Genomic DNA, 290 nt, shown 5'->3' with positions numbered 1-290 from the left:
TGAAAGTACGCACAGGTAAAATCCGACTGTAAAACCACCGCTACGTGCTACGTTATTTACGCGAGTGCCACACGACCGCGCAAAATTCAAACAAATTCAATGTACATATCTGATGCCGCGAAACCTGCTGCGCTCAACAGCAGTGGCAGCGTTAACGCGGCACGCATAGCGCAGCGCATGGAGTGAAGAAACGCAGTTACCGGCCCTCTCCATCACAGCCCGGCTAGCTCAGTCGGTAGAGCACGAGACTCTTAATCTCGGGGTCGTGGGTTCGAGCCCCACGTTGGGCG

At 54.8% G+C, this 290-nt stretch overlaps 1 non-coding gene across 1 annotated transcript; it reads left to right on the top strand.

The window, feature by feature from the left end:
• Positions 1 to 217: 217 nt before the first annotated feature.
• On the top strand, positions 218 to 290 carry TRNAK-CUU (transfer RNA lysine (anticodon CUU)). The gene has a single exon. It is a non-coding gene; the product is annotated as a tRNA-Lys (tRNA).

Source organism: Bemisia tabaci, chromosome 4 (assembly GCF_918797505.1).
Source record: "Bemisia tabaci chromosome 4, PGI_BMITA_v3".
Classification (NCBI taxonomy): domain Eukaryota; kingdom Metazoa; phylum Arthropoda; class Insecta; order Hemiptera; family Aleyrodidae; genus Bemisia; species Bemisia tabaci.
The sequence above is the reverse complement of the archived record's forward strand: the minus strand, read 5'-3'. Positions and strand labels throughout refer to the sequence as shown.